Here is a 7,915-nt window from a genome sequence, read left to right on the forward strand (position 1 = left end):
CTGAAGTTGCATGTTATAGTAGGAGTTGAACTACCAGCGTGCCATAGCTTGAATACTAGTAGCTAAGTCCAAGTACAACCTGTTTACTTGACCTCCTGTGCAGAGCACTAAAAGCAGACAGTTTAAGGACTGTTTTACTCACCCTTGAAGTCCTAAGCTGCCACTCAGCCTTCCAAAGGAGGTCAGAGTAAAGGCACAGGAACAGAAACCACCCCCAGCAAGCTACCAGCAAGTGGTCAGTGCCTAGCTCAGCACTACCACTTCCTTGTTCTGTTTTTTTTTAGTTTCAGCTGAAGCTCACATGAGAAAATCTAAGGCTCACTCTATCTTCTTTATCAGCCCAAAAGGTTTGGTGCTGCATGAGACACACTGTCCATTCAACCAACAAAGCCAGCAAGCTTAAGCTTAGTTCTCAAGTTAGAACTAAAGCTACAGCACCTCCTTCAAGTCAAGAAAAAGTGAGTTTTACAAGCAAGCCCCTGGACAACAAGCAGAACTCCAGCACTTGCACAATATGCTGAACAAGTGTGCTCAGCAGGACCAGCTGCTGCAGGTCAGGAGTTTGTTCAGTCAGCTTAGTGCCACAGCCTTTAAGCCTTTCCACTTCCACACAGAAGTCACAAGGCAAGTATGATGCTGTTAAAACATTTCACTGTTTGTCCTAGGATTTCTGGAACAGCTGATTACTCACACATGGCTGAAATGAATGTTACGAAGCTGCCCCACACAGCCTACTGCAGTGTAAGCACATTCTACTGTCCCAAATCTGTGAGACTTATAGAATGCATTCACTGTCAAACAGGACTGTATTTTTACACAGATCAATGATGTCCTTTTACTCACTGGCGATGGCTTCTATTTTGCCTTGCCACATGCAATTTACAGCATAAATACTAAGTTTCAGGTACCGATTAAAATCAAATCCCTTCCTTTTCAAGGAACACCAAACCAAAAAAAACTAAACAGCTGGATCACTCAATCAGTCTCTTTAATAGCCATGAATGGGTTCGGGCCTAAGAAAAACAATGCCTTTAACAGGACTATATAGACACTGTGAGGTTAAAGCAATACTTCTTCCTGAAGCCCAGTCTCCCTAAAGAAGCCATCATCCTCACGTGCAGTTGAGGCTCATGCAAGATTCAGAGAAAGCACACAAGCACCATCGCAGTATCTGACTAACTCCGCTGACCAGTTTCTATAGCAGCACCAGGACTCTAGCCTCACAGCAGACATCAAATGCAAGCTGTTATACAGGCTGTCCAACACAAACAAGAACTGAGCCACTTACTGACTTGGGGACTACTTTAAGCATTACCTTAAGTGTAATTAATTGTTCCTAAAAATTTAAAGGGGCACCGAATCATCCAAGTCTGTAGAGCTGTGGCAGAGGCCTGCCCCAGAAAGCTTCAAGCCTGGGAAGGCAAACACAGTTCACTGCACAGCACAAGGCTGGAACACAAACTGCCCCGCCACCCTTTAAAAAATCAGGGTTAGCATCTTCTGCAAGTTCCCTGGACTAGAGAGCAGATTTCTCGTCTGCATGCAGGACGCTCTGCACTTCTACTTCCTCAAAGCACCACAACCTTTCCCTCACGAAGCATGGCAACGCAGCAGCGGCCCAGGCCCTCGCTACACTAGGACAGCTTCTCTCCCCTTACCCACAGGCAGGGCCAGCGCCGCAGCCGAGCGCCCCTGGCCGGCCTGCAGCGAGGCCCGCGGCCCTCACCGCTCCCTCTGCCCTCCGCAGCCCTCCGGCAGCTGCACCACGGGCTCTGCTCCTCGGCAGGGGCGGGCCGCGAGGCTCCGGTGCAAGACGTGTGGACGCGGCCGGCCGGCCGGCTAGGCCCCTGGCCGCGCCCCCCGGCTGCCACTCACCGCTTCTCCACGCCCCGGCTCCTTGTGGAAGCCGCGGCCGCTGCGGCGCTTTAAATACCCCCGGGAGGCCCCGCTCCCCGCGTGGACGGGCGGTGGCCAATGGACGGGCGAGGAGCGGGAGGCTCGAGGGTGACGCGAGGATCGGGGGCGGGGATTGCCGCTGGGGGGCGGGGTTTGCCGCAGAAGGTGGGCGGGGCTTTCGGCAAGAGGGGCGGGGCCTCAGCGTCGCGTAAAGAGCGGGCTGGGGCTGCGGGGTGAGCAGCTGGTGGTGGGGCTGGAGGGAAGGGCGTCGGGGTGCGCCGGGGGAGGCTCAGGTCGGGAATGAGGAGACATTTCTTCCCAGAAGGAGCAGTCTGGCACAGGGATGGGTTGCCCAAGGAGGTGGTGGAGTCACCGTCCCCGGGGGTGTTCAAGGAAAGGCTGGATCTGGTGCCTGGGGACATGGTTTAGTGGGTGACAGTGGTGGTGGGGGGGTGGTTGGACAGTTGGAGGTCTTCCCCAACCTTAATGACTCTATGATTCTGCACTAAAAAGATATTAGCGAAATATGTGAATAATACCTGAAGAAATTCAGGAGGTCTTGGTCAGAGCCTGTCGGGACGATTGGATTATTCAATTTAATTGAATTATTGAATTATTCCTGACACTATTAATGTCAGGAGTGTCTTTAGGAGCTTCTTAAATTTGTGATTGAGATGGATGAGATAGATTTAGATATGGTTTAGGTGGATTAGATAAGGAAAGCTTAAAGTAGACTTGTAAAATGCAGAGGTGAAATAAGAGCACCTAGTGAAGAGTTTTCTTAGCTCCTAGCAAAGGGGAAAAGGAGTAAGGTCATTTGAGGAGCAGGGAGAGAAAAGCTTGGGTAAGATAAGGCTTGCTATTGGTCTGCACCTAGCCTGAATGGAGCAAGGCACTGAAAGATGGGAGCTGCTGAAGCTGCTTCTGTTCATGAGTAATTGAATAGCTCTGAAACATATAGCTGCTAACCATGTATGGACATAATCATTTGGTAACTAATGTTCTTTTATAGACATTCTTAAAAGTGCTGTAGAAAGGGTAGTTGGCCTAAGGCTGCAGTAAAATATTTGTTACCTGAGTTACTGAAGGAGGCTCACCACTCCATCAACCTGCTGGGTAGTATGATTCTCAGTGCCACAAATATCAAGAATGAGCTGATAAAATTTCCTGAAGGCATAAAGCCAGGACTTAGAGTCGATACAGAGAAGGGAAATGGAGCAACTTGATGACCCTGAGGACTGCAGAAATAAAAATAGAATGAAATCCACTAACTGGGAGCTCATGAGTTAGAAGTGACTGGGGAGAGGGAGGCAGGTATCGGCTCCTTGCACAAGGCTGTGGTGAACGCTGGCTTGTATGGCATACATGCCAAGCACAGCCCCGGTCACCCATGGAGGCCACTGAAACCAGAACATCAGGCCTCCGCTGGGGCCACCTGTCTGATCAGGGAAGTGGGGAGTCTCTGAATGTATCATCTCAGATAGCCTGCAGAAAAGTCTGAGGAACGGCGCATGGTTGCAAGTACTCCTTGCATTGGGTAGGCACACAGGAAAATAGTTACAGCCTCTGGCCGTAAGGGCCCTAAACATCTCTTCCTGGCCCGTGGGAGCTGCTTTCAGGGAGGCCCTCAGGTTTGGCCCCTGCCTGAGCTGCTGACTTGCCCCATCACAACCCTGCCTGGGCCTGGCCATGGGGCATGTTGACATGGGAGCCTGTGGGCCCACCTCCCAGCATGTCCCCAGTGACCCTGGCTACCCTGCTTCTGGTGGGGCGGTGGGATGGGACGGGGCCTGGCTGACAGGCCTTGCCCTGAGGGACCACATGGGAAGACCCCACCGCTTCTGGTGCCCTGGCCCACAGGGAGCCCCCAGCACCTCCATACCCCACTCTGGCCTGTGGTGGTGGAAGAGCAGATGGCCAAAACTACTCCACATGGACGAACTTGGCTTAGGAATGGGAGTAAAGTTTCTATCCATGCGTGTCTTGGGGAAAACCTTGCACAGGAACAATGGGAAAGAAAAAGAAACACAATAAAAGGAACTGTTTCTGAAATGTGGTTTGTTGCATTTCTGAAGGGGATTACATGACATGACACGGGATGATTTTTGGTGGCCTCTTTCCATTCTGGTGTTTCTATGTGGAACTTACCTTTTGGTACTTTTTCTCCACATCCAAAACAAACCCCACAATCAAAGAATACAAATAAAGAAAACAAGTCACAATAAAACGTCAAGGAAACATACAAAGAAAAATACTGTGTGTTGTACTAAAGAGTTTTTTTTTGTATGCCTATGTTGACCTAAAACTCATGAGGGATTATGTGAAGATCAAACAAGGAAATGAAGTAGTGCCTTACCCAAGTTGAAACAGCAAAAACATTTTTGAAAGACAACAGGGGCAATTATGACCTTTGAGGGCCTTGTAAATTATCTGTAGGGAAATGCAGATTTGTTTTACAAGACTGGTAATTTGGATACAAAATATATCTATGTGCATATATAAAAATTATTTGGGAATACAGGAGAAGGGAAGGTTAGGAAAGGAGACATCTGTGAGGAAAATTTTAGGAACAGTGAGTGACAAAGCAAGGTACTTTATGAAGAAAATGCAAGGATGCTCTGCTCCAGCAGAAGCCATCTAAACATCTAAGCTGCTCTATTTCTTCTTCCTCATATGCTCTGTATGAAATAGTTTTGTTCTACCAAACAAACCATTCACTGATACTTGTGCTATTGCTTATGAATCACAGGGGCACACTATGTATGAGACAGCTGAAGCAGTAATAGTTGCATAGGCAAGGAGTCAAAACCAAAGCCCTGGCCTGTGTACAGAACAGACGTGAATTGGCTCTGTGGGATGGCTGCAGACTGGGAGCTGCTGGCTGTGGGAGGCCAACAGAGATAACATCACCTTAACAGCTGTGATGATCCTTGCTGAAAAAATCCACCTGATACCATGAATTGGACCAGAGAGCTCCTGTGGATGCTGCACTAAGCATTTGAATTCTCACTCTCATTTCTTTTTGAATGAATTTCAATGAATTTTTGTCACTTTTCCTAAACAAGATAAATACACAACAGTTACTTTAATGTGCTTTTGAGGGGAGAAAAAGAAAAACATAGAAGTCTGTAAATTACCTGTCTTCAGTCTCTATTTATCTTGTTATTTCTCTCTCTGTCTTCCTCTTTTCATCTTTATCCTGATATGGTTCTGCTTAGGTGGGTTGCATGCCCAGCTTAAACATCAGACACTCACCTCACGTTAGGTGGATTGCTAGATTGAAAGGAAAGATTATGTTTCTGTATATTACACAGATTAAGAGAACAATGCAGTTTTGTTGGATTTACTTGCTTTCTCACACACAATAGTTTTTGGACGACTGACAGTAAATCCAAAGCACTAGGCAGGTTGCAACTGATATTTAAGGAATTCCCCACTGATGGCTTTAATCCCTTCTAAACTTCAGAGTGTCCTATTTATATCACACCCACGTACATGCCTCTGTATGGACATTTTGACTCCATTAACATCACCTGCCTTAATACACTAATCTGAATAATGACTTGAAAGCTTCAAGATAACACTTTTTGCATGGTCTTCTATCCTTTCATGTTTTTAAACACATAAGAAGTTAGAGTGTGTTAAATCTGCAGACTGTAGGTGTGGGTGTGTGCTCGTCAAGGTGTCATGTCCAGGGGATTCGTGGAGATATTGTCTCTGTTTTTCCAGGTGCTTCACAAGGTAGGGGGTTGTTTCACACAACCAAACTTCATCACAGTCCTCATGAATTCAACTTAAGAGCCCAGAGCACATTTCTGAGGTAAAAGAGAAGTTAATCCTTGTCTTTTAGGACCTCATTGTCATTGGGAATACCTCATTGTCACTGTCTTAAAAAACATACTTCTCTCTGGAGTCTGAAAGATATCACCAGGCTGTTACTGAAAGTACGTAACTAGCTTGATGGATCTGTAAAACTGATGTACGTCAACACCTTATACCAGCCCTTGTAGGGTTTTGTATCCTCTCTGCAGATGTGCACGTTAACACACAGACTTTGCGGGATGCACTCCACAGTCTTCTGAGACACATAAGATTTTCTTCATAAATCTTTTCTGCCCTCCCCCACGATACAAGAGAAGTAAGACAAACTGGAACAAACTGGATATGGATGAACAGGACTGACTGTTGGCAGAGGGCCACCAAGATGGTTAGGTGTCAGAATGGAAGGGGCTGGGCACTGGGACAGGTTGTCTGGGAGGCTGGGGAGCTTCCAGCCTTGGAGTTACTTGTCAGGGAGCAGTGAGTGCAGGCTGCAGCAAGGGTGACCCAATGCAGGCCGTGCCCTCACTGTGGGGCACAGCCCCACCACATCTGAATGCTGCGGATCCAGGGGCTGGTGGCAGTGTCCAGTGACAGCCTCAGACATGGCAAGCAGTGAGCCGAGCCAGGCCCAGGGTGCAGCCAGCATCTCACATCAGGACCAAAATGGAGTGGGGCCAGAGACAGGTCTGGAGTCAAAGGTGCAACAAGGGTCCACAGCCCATCCAGGGGACAGGACTGGAAACAAGTAACAGTATATGTATGTGGCTGTCAAGTCCTTGAGGTTCTGCCAGCTCTGTCCGTGCCTGCCCACCCTCACGGGGCTCCCTTCACCCTGCCCTCAGCCCACAGAGCCTTGCTAGAGTTTGTGGGATGCCCCAGGTGTTGCATTAAAGAGTAAAGAAATTTGGCAGGACCTAATCCCCCTTGAGTTGCAGCTTGTCCTCAGATATCAGAGGGTCTGGGAGTGACTGGGCTTGGATTTTGGGTGATGCCCCATTCAGCACTAAAGGCCAGTCACATTCAATATAGTGAATTACCACAATCAGAGATGCACAAATGGTGCAATACACCTTCAGTCTAGTGGATTAATGACTGGCGTAGTTTATTGAAGCAACAGGAGTATGGGTTCTTTTGGATTGCCAGTGATAAACACAGTCTGCAAAGCATGCACAAATAACAAGAATATGACTAACGCAGCCAACTCCATATAAGTTAACTTACGAAACTTATGAAGACTGATAGGCTTCCCATGGAAGCACTCAGTATAACCAAGGGTTTGAATCTCACCCAATAGGTATCCCTGTGGGGGGGGTAAGAGAGGTTCAGCCTGTTGATGGATCCGAGAGGTCAGTGATGTCCTCCTAAATTGTCTGTGGTGGTATCTTCCCTAACATTTTTCTTCTCTTGAAACATTGTTATACTATTTTCTTACTTTTAGGTGGAGCTTGAGTGACTCTAGTCTTACATATCTTCCTTATGATCAGTATAAAATTTTCTTGGTTTTGCTTTAAATGTATAGGCTTAGAGAAATTCAGAGCACATGCTCAGTGAGGGGTGGTGGCACTTTGGAAGTGGGTAGCCTTTGGGATGGAGGTGTGTTTTGGCATTATAACAAGATTATAATGAGCAAAATTCACCCAGAGAACATGATTTTGTTATCTGTTTACCTCAGGGCCGGGGCCTGTCAGTTCCGTAGTACTGTCAGGTTCCCCATCCCCGCAGTGATATCACAGAGCTTGGCCATGGTGTCTTCACTCCACCCTCCATGCTATTTCTTGTAGAGGCAGCACACCAACACTGGTGTTGCCAATATCTAAGGTTGCAGGGTTTTTTGCCAACGGGGCTATCATGGAACAGATTCCTTGCATATCTGCCACATCTCACACTGGAAGTTTCCTCAATGCTGAACCTTTTTTTAAGATGTGGACATACCTTTAGTGTCCATGAGTCACCTCCAGCAATTATTCCACCCAACACCCAAAGGGATACCCTGTCCCACATGGTGCCCTGATGCCGGGGTCACCAAGAGACAACCTATCTACCACAAAGGTCTAAGGTCCATTGGAGGCAGTGCCAGAGTTTGGGGCAGGCTTCTGGACTATCTGATTTCCAAAATCCCTTGCAACCTAAATTAATTTGGAGTCCAGGAACCTACAACCTGACAAGGCTTAAGTCAAAGAGTCATAGAAGGCAGAAC

This window comes from Oxyura jamaicensis, chromosome 2 (assembly GCF_011077185.1).
Source record: "Oxyura jamaicensis isolate SHBP4307 breed ruddy duck chromosome 2, BPBGC_Ojam_1.0, whole genome shotgun sequence".
Lineage (NCBI taxonomy): Eukaryota > Metazoa > Chordata > Aves > Anseriformes > Anatidae > Oxyura > Oxyura jamaicensis.